This window comes from Equus quagga, chromosome 6 (assembly GCF_021613505.1).
Source record: "Equus quagga isolate Etosha38 chromosome 6, UCLA_HA_Equagga_1.0, whole genome shotgun sequence".
NCBI classification, from domain to species: Eukaryota; Metazoa; Chordata; class Mammalia; order Perissodactyla; family Equidae; genus Equus; species Equus quagga.
This window is the reverse complement of record NC_060272.1, coordinates 134637665-134649958: the sequence shown is the minus strand read 5'-3', so window position 1 is coordinate 134649958 and position 12294 is coordinate 134637665. Positions and strand designations below refer to the sequence as shown.

The 12294-nt window shown below is 50.4% G+C and overlaps 1 long non-coding RNA gene across 1 annotated transcript in view; it reads left to right on the top strand.

The window, feature by feature from the left end:
• The first annotated feature begins 2368 nt into the window (after positions 1 to 2368).
• Positions 2369 to 12294, top strand: part of LOC124240918 (uncharacterized) — a 31296-nt gene continuing 21370 nt past the window's right edge. Inside the window, exon 1 of the long non-coding RNA XR_006889051.1 lies at positions 2369 to 2675. This is a non-coding gene — a long non-coding RNA (uncharacterized LOC124240918). The remainder of the gene's footprint in view (positions 2676 to 12294) is intronic.

Genomic DNA, 12294 nt, shown 5'->3' with positions numbered 1-12294 from the left:
AGAAGTTTCTTGTCCCTTGTAAAAAAAAAAGAAAAAATGATTGAAAAGAAGATGAGAAGGTGAGGTGAGAGCAATTCAAGCAAAGTCATGGTGAACTTTATTTCAAAAACTCCTGTTACGGGTTGAAAAAATAAAGAACTTGGCGATGTTTCTCAGGACCTGAGCTTTTACCATGGGAAACCTTACGTGATTTTCAACCAGTAACCTCATAACTAGACAGATGGTGAGAAAAAATATTTTACTCAGGCACTCAAGAAAGGCAGGCTTCCTTGTTGCTTCCTCCCCTTTCCAGTCAGTCAACCGTTTACAAGATTCACACTCACGGCTTTGATATAGGATTTGAAAGAGTCTTCTCAGGGCCACCAATATAACAACTGCCTTGTGGAAAAATTACCAGTACCAATTCTGCAATCATTTTTGTACTACATCAAAAACCCTAGAGCCCAGAATCCAATATAATTAAATTAGTCCAAATGTAACTTGGGAAGACCAGCCCCAAAGCAGGTAGCTGAAAATCGTTTTGTTACTGAACGCACAGGTTCATTTACCCGCCGCACAAGGAGGGCCAGTAACTGAAATCCCAGGCTTGTGGCAAGGAAAGAGGTTTATTATCAAAACGCAGCCAGACGAGGAGATGGGAGGTAAAACTCAGATCTACTTTCTCAAAGGGAAAAAAAGGAATTTTTATCTGGGGTTTTAGGTAGGGGAGGAGGACCATGTGGCCTTGCTGGTTGGCGCCTTCCCACCAGCCTGTTTGGCCTTGAAGACTGAAATTTCTTTTCCCTTGACCGTCTGGACTTTTCATCTTCAGCCTGCGTTTGGCCTTGTGAGGCTGAATCTTGACGTCTGGACTTCCTGGGAAAGACAGCCCGGTCATGTACTAAGGAGGGACGGAAGACTGGTTGGTTTTGAACAGCTGATTATGACGAGTATGCACAGCTGCAGTTAGTAAAGCTCAGCTCAAAGTTTTTGCTCTAAGGAAGACTTTAACTTCTTCCTTGGTTTCCCTTCGGACCACGATCTCCGACTACTCCCGCAGAAAGGTGAGGCGCAGGCACTGAGTGCTGAGAAAAACCAGCTGTGGACACGGATCACACAGCTCAGAAGACAGCCGATCTTCCAATCATTCCCGGAACATTAGCGGAACGCCAAGACACCACGTTTGCGTCTTGTGCAGTTTTCAGTCCGAGCACGGGGGGCTCTGGGTGCTTAGATGTGAGGGGTCTTAAGAAGTAACCTGTGGAGTGAGAAATGCTAAATCTTGCAATTGACCAGAAAGAGCATTGAACGATTGAAGTTTCTTTGGAAAACATGACCAACCCAAGTCAATAAGTTGATTCTGCTACTATATATATTTTTTATTGCCAACTGAAATTCTGCAATATATTACAAAAAAGAGGGGATGGAGAGTAAAGTTGTTCCCATACTACCTGCCGCATCACCTGAAATTGGCCCAGATGGTCGTCTTAATCACAGTTCTAACAAAAACCTTGCAAAGGAAACGTGTGAATCAACATTTCTTGAAAAACCCGCACGTGTTAAATAAACTAAGGAAAAGACTCTAGCGCCGCCAGCGCGTTTGGAAAGAGCGTAGGAACGGCGTCAGGAGAAGGCGTCTCAGGGCGTCCCCAGGGACACTCTTCAGTGGAACCCTCCGCCGGCCGGGAAGGGCCCACGTCCGGACGGGCGCTCAGAGCCCCGGCGGCCAGCCGGGAGGGGGCGAGCGCCCGCCCGCCTGCGGACCTCGTGCAGGGAGGACCTCCCGGCCCGCCACGAGGGCCGTCTCCAGGGGCCCGCCCGCACGTCGCACGATCAGACGTGCTCGCGCGCGCTGATCTGAGGACCGACGGCCGCGGGGGCTCGCGGCGAGGCAGCACCGCCCAGCGCGCCAGGGGCTCCACCGCGCTCCTCTCCCGGGACCTCCTGGGACCGGCCCAGCGCACCCCGCGCCCGCACGCATGCGCACGCCGCCTGGGAGCGGGGCCTGCGTACCATCTTCCCGCAATGGCTCCGCGCGTCCGTTGCGGCAGTCCGCTCCGGAGACGCGCATGCGCGAGCGCGGGGGCGGGGCCCAAACAGCCTCGCGGCTGGGGCGGGGCGGGGCGTGGCAGAGCGGCCCTCAGAGAGGGTTGTGTGAATAGGGCGGTAACGGGTGCGTGTGCTGTCCGCCGCTCGGGGTCCCTGCTCTTCCCCGTTGTCCATGCTGCGGGTGTTCGCAGCCCCGTGTCCGCGGGGATACACGTCCAGCAGGGTGGGCGCACTTCCGGCGCGGCGGTTAGACCCGGAACGGGCGCCTCTGGGGCCCTGCGCGGGCGGCTCGCGACGGCCGGCTGGGCGGGGTTCGGTGGCCGTTCCGCGCCTGCGCACGCCGAGCCGCGCGGTGCCCGGGCCGCTCTCCCGCCCTGGACGCCGCCTGCCGTTGTGCACTTCGCCCGGGCGCTTGAGGCGCGAGTGCGGCTGTGACGCCGTCCTGCGGGACCCGCACGCCGCCTTGTTGGCGGAAGGATGTCGGCCACGCCCCCGCCGACGCCGTGAGCCGCCTCGCCGAGTCATCGCAGTAAGCCGCTCGCCCTCGTCCGACTTCGGACGCGGAGGGTCGGGGCCGGGCGCGTCCGCCGTGCGGGCCTCCAGCCAGCGGCCGCCGGCACGTGGGTAGGAATGGGACGCGCGCGGAGGTGAGGAGCTTTGTGTGTATTTGATTTTCTGTGAGTTACGTGCCGCACGCGCCTTGTGTCGTTGACGATAGTCAGGTGTGTGTGTGCGCGCACAACTTCCCCGGTCCCGAGAGCCTGCTCGGGAGGCGCAGCCTCTGCGGCGTGTGCCCCGGGCTGAAGGGGGTGTGCGCCGGGGGCGCGGGCGCTCTGGGTGTCTGCCCGTGTGACGTGCGTGCGCTTGGGGACGTTTGGGACTGGGGTGGTGATGTGCAGAGGCGAGGACGATGTGCAGTGTTGGGAATATTTGTGTGTTCGTGTGTGTTCATGGGTGCATGGGGGTCGTGTGTAGTAGCTAGAGTGCAGGGGCTGTTGGTGTTCTCGTGTTCGTGTATATCTGAGCGTGGAGGGTATATGTTCAGGGATGGTTTGAGTGTGTGTATGAAGGGTTCAGGGATCCTGTTGGTGTCGTTCTTGCATTGCAGTGGTTGAAGAACTTGGTGGGGTGGTTTATATGTGCATTTTCAGTGTTCGTGGGGTAGTCTTCTATGTATTCGGTTCGTATAGGTAGGTTGTGGCTGTGTGTGTGTTTGGGTTCATGGGGCTTATGGGGTGTGTTCTACAAAATATGGGATATTCAGTGTGTGTGTTTGGAAACACGCTGTGTAGGCTGTGTGTGTTCAGGAATTGTGGAGTGTGTGTATTGTAGGGCTGTGGCACAGCTTGTGGGTGTTTTTTGGGTAGTGCCTGAAGCACCTGTGTCCCTGGTGTTTTGAGACCCTGTGTGTCTGTAGGGTATTCATTGTGAACACAGGGAGAGCGGGTTGTATATGTTTGTTTCTGGGCACATGTGTGTGTGTATATACTGTTGTGGGTACCGAATGTGAGTATACTGGGGGAAAAGGGTTTTGTCTATAAAGAGGTGGCTTGTGTGTGTTCAGGGTGCAGGTGGCAGCTGTAGGGGTGTGTTTAGGGCGTATAAAAGGCTGTCTGTTCTGGAGATGTACATTCTGGAGCTATGTAGGTGGTTTTGTTTGTATGTTTGGGGTGAGAGTTGAGGGTGTTAGTGGGGGTACAAGTGGACTGTGTGCACTTATTCGTGTGAAAGGGGGTGGGGTGCGCTGTAACTGGCTTGGACTAGGTTGGGATAGTCATTGGTGGATGTCTTCCCGGCTCTGTGTTCAGTGATGTCAGGTTGAACTCAGTCATGCTGAGAATATTTGCACCAGGTAAAGTGTGAAATGCCACAAGTCAAGGCTTTTCCACCTACCCCTGCAGAGCATTTTAAGCATTTCCAGCTGATGTGTGTGTGTTTGTCCGGATATGTGTATGTGTAAAACAAGACTACTCACGCATCAGTGGGTCGGTGTATGGGAGACTATGTGAGTTGCGAGTGGGGCATCTGTGGCTGTGGGCCCTTGGATATGGACATCGACCCTGGTCATTCTGAGTCATTGCATTGCTCCTAATTAGGTTGGTCCATTCTTCAGTGCCAAAGAATCCCCCAAAATGTGGGTGGTTTCTGGCCCTCCTCGTGCAGGTGGGGTCAGGGGTGTCTGTCTGTACCTTAGGCAGGTGGACGCTCCTTCGGCATTTGTGTGGTCCTGGCATCTGGGTCCTGAGGCGGCTGGGCCTGGTGGACAGATGGCGTTGCAGAGCAGCAGCAGTGTATCAATCATGTTTTTATTTTCTGTATTTTGTGATGTTTTGACATCTTAAAAAACTTGCTGGCTAGGGAGAGACGACCCCACCCAGTACTCGCCAGTTCTTAGAGACAGCAGAGGGCTTGCAGGGGGCCCTTGTTTCATATGCGGACCAACCAATCCAGAGTCTGCAGCCCCACCTTCCCCCTTTATCTGACACACACACTAAGCCAGTACTGCCCCTGACCTAAATCGTCCCAGGGTTAGGAACCAGGCAACTAGAGACCACCCCGAAAGCCGACCCTCACCAGAATTATTGAAACTAGGCAAGCCTAAACTGTTGACTCTGCCACGCCCTGCCTTTCCTGCAGAAACACCAACAAAGGCTCTGGCCTCACCTTTCTCCTCGCTCCTGTTTCTGCATCGTCGGCAAACCTGGTGCTTCCCCTGTGGCCCTGTGTCGTGTGGCATACCCCCTTCTCCCAGGAAATGTAATTCCACTTTCCGTGGCATTGGCCTCTCGCGTCGTCACTCCCCACCTCCTTAAAGTAAATCCTGGGCATGATTGTAGACTCAGTGTTCAGTGGAGGGGCTTGCCTCTGGACTGCTCTCGGCTCCTCATTGATTCTACCACAGCGAGTCCTGCCTGAGAGGGCACTGCTGGCTGTTGACACACTTGCCACCGGGCTGCGGCCAGTTTGTGCTGTGTCTGCCGTACATGACCATGGTATTCCAGCTTAGATTATGACAGGATCTTGAAGGAGTCCTCCTCAGGACCTTCTGTAGCTTACAGCTGCCATAGTGCCGGTCTGCACCTTTCTCAGGAGAGATGGATCCCATCAGTCTTTTTCTGAAACCCACATGCCTGGTTTCCTGGGCTCTGACCCTGGGGGTGACTACAGTCACTGCTGACCTAGAGGGCAGAGGCTTCCCCGAAAGCGAGCGAGGGAGGCTTCCTCAAATAGGCAGTGGTGGGATGCAAGTCTGACCAAGCAGGCCAGCAGTGCGATTCAGAGGTGGGCTGCTCTTTCTTTTCCATCTTTATTGAGATAAAATGGACACGTAACATTGTATAAGTTTAAGAAGTACAGTGTGATGATTTGATACATGTATATATTGTGAAATGATTACCACAATATGATTAGTTAACATCTCTTTCACCTTGCGTAATTACCATTTTTTGTGGTGAGAACATTTAAGATCTACTCTCTTAGCAGCTTTCAAGTGTATAATACAATGTAGTTAACTGTAGTCACCATGGTGTCCATCAGATCTCCAGAACCAACTCATCTTATAACAGGAAGTTTGTACCCTTTGGCCAACATCTCTGCATTTCCCCCCGCGCCCCAGCCCCTAGCAATCCCCATTCTACTCTCTGTTGTCAGGAGTTTGGCATTTTTAGATTCCACATATAAGTGAGATCATACAGTATTTGTCTTTCTCTGTCTGACTTATGTCACTTAGCATAATACCCTCATGGTCAATCCATGTTGTCACAAATGGGAGGATTTCTTTCTTCTCATGGCTGCATAACATTCCATTATATCTGTGTGTGTATATATATACACACACACACATATGTTTGTGCATACATCTGTATACATATACATGTATCATGTCTGCTGTATCCATTCATTCGTTGAGACTTAGGTTGTTTCCATATCTTGGCTATTGTGAATAATGCTTCAGTAAATATAGGTATGCACATACCTCTTTGAGATCCTGATTTCATTTCCGTTGGATATATACCTGGAGGTGGAATTGCTGAATCATATGGTAGTTTTATTTTTAATTTTTTGAGGAACTTCCGTACTGTTTTCCATAGTGGCTGCACCAATTTTCATTCCCACCAACAGTGCACAAGGGTTCCCTTTTCTCCACATCCTCGCCAACACTTAGTATCTCTTGTCTTTTTGAAGATAGCCATCCTGACAGGTTGAGGAGATATTTCACTGTGGTTTTGATTTGCATTTCCCTATCGATTAGTGATATTGAGCATCTTTTCATATACCTGTTGGTCGTTTGTATATCTTCTTTTGAAAAATGTCTATTTAGGTTCTCTGCCCGTTTTTAAATTGGATTGTTTGGGGGTTTTTTTTTGGTACTGAGTTGTATGAGTTCCTTATCTACCTTGGATATTAACTCTTTATCACATAGATGGTTTGCAAATATTTTTTCTCATTCTGTAGGTTGGCTTTTCATTTGTAGGTGGTTTTCTTTTCCTGTACAAAAGCTTTTTAGTTTGATGTAGTCTACTTATTTATTTTTGCTTTTGTTGCTTGTGGTTTTGGTGTCATATCCAAAAAAACATTGCCAAGACCAATGTCAAGGTCCGTTTTTCTCCTGTTCTCTTCTAGGAGTTTTGTAGTTTCAGGTCTTATACTTATGTCTTTAGTCCATTTCAAGTAACTTTTTAAATTGAAATATAAATGCCATGTAACATTGTGTTGGTCTCAGGTGGACAACACAGTGACTTGACGTTTGTGTATGTTGTGAAATGACCACCATAAGTCTCGTTAACATCCGTCACCACATAGGTAGAATATTTTTCTTCTTGCAATGAAAGCTTTTAAGATTTACTCTCAGCAACTGTAAAATATACAATACAGTTTTATTAACTAAAATCACCTTGCTGTACATTACATCCCCAGGACTGACTTATTTTATAACTGGAAGTTTGCACCTTTGACCCCCTCATCCATTCTCCCGCCTCTCACCTCCTGCCTCTGGCAACCACCAATCAACACCTGAGTTCAGGTCTTTTTTCTGTTTTTAGATTCCACATATAAGTGAAATCATATGGTATTTGGCTTTCTCTGGCTGACTTATTTCACTTAGCATAATGCTCTCAAGGTCCATCCATGTTGTCACAAATTGTAATATTTCCTTCTTTTTTAATGGCTGAGTAATATTCCATTGTATGTGTATATACCACATTTTCTTTACCTCTTCATCCGTTGATGCGCATTTAAGTTGCTGCCATGTCTTAGCTATTGTAAATAATGCTGAAAAACATAGTATCTTTTTCAGTTAGCTATTTCTTTTGGATAAATACCCAGAAGTAGAATTACTGAATTATGTGGTAGTTCTATTTTTAAGTTTTTGAAGAAACAGCATACAGTCATGTGGCACTTAATGACGGATATGTTCTGAGAAACGTGTTGTTAGGCGATTTTGTTGTGTGAACATCATGGAGTGCACTTACACAAACCTAGGTGGTACAGCCTGCTACACACTTAGGCTGTACGGTCCTAATCTTACGAGACCACCATCGTATATATGGTCCACCATTGACCAACACATCATTATGCAGCACATGACTGTACTGTTTTCCATTGTGGCTGCGGCAATTGACCTTCCACCAGCAGCACACAGGGGTTCTCTTTTCTCCACATCCTTGCCAAAAATTGTTATTTGATTGTCTTTTTGATAATAGCCATCTGACACCCAAATACACACACGCAGACACAAACACAACATACCCACATCATCTGCATCTATATTAAGGCAACCGTTCCTCTCATCTCCCATATAATCTCACACACAGGCACGACCTAGCTTTGTACATCCCAGACCATCTTGTACTCTCAGATACACAGTGAAACTTCCGTGCGCACCCTGATTACAGAGACGGCCCCTCACACCACTCGAGTGTGCACGGGGATGCAAACACAATTCCCGAATCTTCACACACAACTCTCCTACTCTAAGTATGCACACAGTTACCTGCACTGCCCAAGTACACCCGTGGCTCCCTAACACAGACACACGCACCCGTACACACTGCTCGGGTGCATACAGGCTTCCACGTCTCCCGAGCATACACACAACCAGCCCCGTATGCACACATCACTATTCAGCACCCCCAGAATAAACCCAGTTAACTGTACTCCTGTAACATACTAAAGACTCACCCATAGTCCCCTAAAAACACATTTCCACACACCACTGAATATACGTTTAACCTACACACATACATGAAATACGTATCTTAGATATATGAAATACATACACAACACAGAATACAGACACCCAACTCCTCACCCAAAAAACAGACAGGAAGCCCCAAATGTGTGATTATAAAACATCCCACACCTGACAGTGTGGCCCTAATCACACACCAGTCTTTACCCACCTAAACACACTCGCCCATACCCTCCTCATACTCCTTGGTGAGATACCCCGCTGCCGTAGAACAGGCTCTGAGCACACAGTGTGGTGGACGGTATCGCTGTGAGGAATATGTACTGTCCCTCTCGGGGGTGTTTCTGTCAGACATTATACATCCCACCCTGTTAAGTGCACATGTGGCCGTGTGACTTGCTCTGGCCAATGAAGTGTGAGCAGAAATGCCACGTGTGACTTCTGAGCACACGCTTCCCGTCTGGTCCTGCCCCAGTGGGGCTGCTCCTTCCATCTGGATCCAGAGTGAAGAGGACAAGGAACCCGTCTAGAATTAATGGAGGACATGCCACCAGAGTAAGAAGCAAGTGTGTGTTGTTGGACGTCACTGAATTACAGGTGGTCTCTGACTTACGAAGGTTTGACTTAGGACTTTTCAGCTTGAGGGTAGTGCAAAAGCGATACGCATTCAGTAGAAACCGTACTTCATATTTTGAGTTTTGTCTTTTTCCAGGTGATATGTGGTCTGATCCTCTCCCGTGATGCTGGGCAGTGATGGTGAGCACAGCTCCCGTCAGCCATGTGGTCACAAGGGTGAACAACGACGCACTTAGAACCATTGTGTTTCTCACTGTCAGTACAGTATTCAGTAATTACATGAGATATCCAATGCTGTGTTATGAACAGGCTTGTGGGAGATGGTTCTGCTCAACTGTGGGCTCGCATAAGCGTGCTGAGCGCGCTGGAGACACGCTGGGCTCAGCTGCGATGTTCGACGCTCGGTAGGTTAGGTGGATTCAATGCATCTTCGACTTCCTGTGCTCTCGCGTTACAGTGGATTTGTCAGGATGTAAGCCCATTGTGATTTGAGGAAGATCTGCACCTGTGACGTGAGATAATCCAGCATGTCCTAATGGACGCGTGTCCCACACACAGAAACATGGGAAACATTACATTGCACGTGCACACGTATACACACACACGCCTCCAAGCCTTCTTCATAGGAGCACACATTCAGTCTTCTAATCTGCCCGTCACGTCCTACTGGACTCAGAATGTGTTCAGACAACCACCCAACTCTTTCAAAATGCACACACATCGGCTCGGAACTCTCCAAATGGGCATCCTCACCCCTGCAGGTAGACACATCTAAAACTGTCCATGACCCCAGTACGCACACAGACACACGAACCCCATCCCCAAGTGCATATTTTACACCCCCCGCCTTCTCAGACATGCATAACGCCTGCACAAGCTGTACATTCACACGCACACCCTGTCCCCACAGAATCCAACATGTATCTTATACAAGCTCCCCCTCCTCGGGTACACATACACACCCCCCGCAAACAATCTGAATGTTCACCTACATTACCCAAACTCTAGTACAGTACACGACATAACCCACACATACTTCAACCCCATCACAGACACACGTCATTGCTTTCAAACCTCCCTGATGGATGCACAGTCCTCACATCACTGAGTTCACGCATAGCAACCCCAAGTGGGCACAGACACACTACCCCGAACACAAAACTCCCACAACCTGAACACACACACACACGCACGCCTGCATGTTCTCCCACCCTCAGAATGAAAATGAAGAAATGGATTCGAGCTGCACTGGTGGACTTTGGTGGATGCTGGCATCTGCCACCTCAAGTACGTGCCGTCCAGGTCGCTGATGTGCTGGTGGAAGACGGCGTCAGCTGCGGTCCCTCCAGGGCCACGTTAGCTCTAGACAGCACCCCACCAGGTCTCAGGTCTTCCTGGGGAGGCTTCGTGTCCGGTGGCTCAGAGGAGCAGGGACGAAGCAGCCTGAGGACAGTCAGTGGAGACATTTTAGGCCCGCTGTTTTGGGTTGTGGGCTCGATCTCTCCCTCAGCCCAATTATGCTCTCTTTTTTTCACTTTTGAATTTTTTTAAAGAAAACAATGCTCATGACACTGAGTCAGAGACTGAATTCCAGGGAACCCAACCAGAGACAACATTGATTGTTCTTTTTATAAATAAAACCTTTTAGGATGGCTTGTAACCCTAGGTGTGAGGAATTTTTCCTTTTTTTTCTTTCGTTTTTGTCTCTTATCTGTCCCCAACTGTCCCCCCCTCTTTTTCTTTCTTTGGGTGTTCACGTGATTAGCCCCTATTGGTCCTGCATGGCTCTGCTATGAGCAGTGCCTCCCTTTCTGGGGTGTCCCGACCAACCTTAGACGGGCGGGGTTTACATCCAAGAGAGCGTGGGGGCCGCGTCCTGCCTCTGTGACGTGTGGTTTTGAGGAGGACTCTCTGCGTACAGCGGGCAGTGGCACTGAGGAATGCCTGAGCACGCTGACCTGGGTCTGTAGTCTCAGGCCGGCTAGGAAAGCTCTTCTGGCATCTTGAGGGGAGCAAGAATGCAGTGCTCCCAACCCCCGATGAAGGTTCTCTCCGTGTCAGACTCTGCTCAGGCCCGAGCGTCCCGGCTACGCTTACTTCCACACTCCTCTGTGCATCCCCAGTTTTGCAAGAAGCCTGCTAAATCAGTTTAGCCACAACCCCCACCCTCTACATCGGGTCAGATTCCTCATCCCTGCCACCCAGGTGATGTGTGAGCATCTAGCCTGCCTTCAGCGAGAATCCGGTGAGGTCAAGTCAGCCAGAGCTGCCCCCCCCCCCCCCCCCCCCCCGCGCCCAGCCTGATGGTTCCTCTCAGCTGTTTCCACCCACCGACCCCCACCCTGCTCCTTGGCTGTCCCCCTTGCCCAGTGGTACTCGGAGTGGAGTCCAATCTGTCTCCCTGACTGCAGTGGTCCCCACACACCACGCTGGCCCCCTGAAAAAGTCTCACCACCTGATGCGAAGGGTTCACTGGCTTTACTGAGAGTGGGATTTTGCCTGGTCTGCAGCTCACAGCCAGAATTGGCAAACACCCAGGAAAGAAGGTGACCAGTGATGGACAGCTCACCCCAGAGTCCTCCTGCTTCTCTGGAAGGTCAGGTCATCGAGTCCTCGATGCTTCCACAGCTCTCGGATGCCGTTAAAAGCATGATTTCTGTTTTATTTAGCCATCTTTTTCAAGTTGTTGCAGCAAGAGTGCTTGCCTGCTGTAATCTACCCTATCTTGTCTGAAAGCAGAAGCCTCACACTTATTCTTGAATCTTAATCTTTTTTTCTCTGTTTTGCATGCTTGCTTCTTTTCTCCCTGCTCTTGGCTGAAGTTCTCTCAGGCTCACAGGGCTGGACGAGCCTCAGCTGGAGAAGCACCTGCTCTCGACTCTCGTGTGCTCTTCAGGGCGACGCTTCAGCTGAGGCGGCCGCCCCGTGGTCCGTGTGGAGCGGGGTCCTCGTCTCACCAGACCTCAGCTGGGAGTCCTGCTGCGGTGGGCATGGCTTGCGAGAGCCAGCGGGAGGCTGCTGATGGAGCTGCACCTCTGGGAAGGGGCCGCCCCGCCCACTCCCTTCTGCCTAGTTTCAGGCCCTTTCTCTGCTGACCTCCTTCCCTCAGCCTGGAGCAAACGAAATCTTATTTTTAAAAATTATTTTTTTAAACCTACATGGGTCCTGTTAGCTTTTAAAGTGTGCATCTAATCTGTTTGTTTCCTCTGTGTGAAAACATTTCCCTCAGGGGCCTAAAGGACACAGGGTGGTCCCCTCAGCCTGGTGCGCAGGGACCCTCGGGGCTTGGTTGTGGCCCTTCACTTCCTGGCATTCCATCCCCGTGCTTCCGTGTTCCAGCCACACGCACACCCTCCCACCTCCCGAGTGATTCAGCCCTCAGCTTCAGTCGCCGTGCTTGTGGGCTTCCCGTCTGTCAAGGCCAGTGGAGCATGCGGGCAGACAGACCCCTCCCCAGTCAGGGACGAGCTGGCTCACACACACGCCTGTGACATCCCTTT